Here is a 494-nt window from a genome sequence, read left to right as displayed (position 1 = left end):
GATACATGACCACAGGAAAAACCATAGCCTTGACTAGACGAACCTTTGTTGGCAAAGTAATGTCTCTGCTTTTGAAGATGCTATCTAGGTTGGTCATAACTTTCCTTCCAAGGAGTAAGCGTCTTTTAATTTCAGGGCTGCAGTCACCATCTGCAGTGATTTTGGATGTTGTTTAATGTTGATTAATTATATCTCATTAAGCTATCAAAATATGTATACTTGGGCTCCAGGATCCTGTAGGAATAATGTGGTCAGCTTATGTGTTATATAGTATTTGGAGAAGGAAATGGTAGCCCACTCCAGTATTCTTGCCTGGAGAATCCCATGGACAGAGGACCCTGGCAGGCTACAATGCATGGGGTTGCAACAGTCGAACATGACTTAGTGACTAAACCACCATCAACAACCACCACCACCACAAGGTATTAAATCAAATTCAAACTAGATGTGGGGTGGGGAAGATTTCATCAGTTACAGAGAGGCAGGTAATAAGA

Source organism: Bison bison, unplaced genomic scaffold (genome assembly GCF_000754665.1).
Source record: "Bison bison bison isolate TAMUID 2011002044 unplaced genomic scaffold, Bison_UMD1.0 scf7180017864340, whole genome shotgun sequence".
In the NCBI taxonomy this organism is placed as follows: Eukaryota; Metazoa; Chordata; class Mammalia; order Artiodactyla; family Bovidae; genus Bison; species Bison bison.
Note: the sequence above shows the minus strand (reverse complement) of the source record.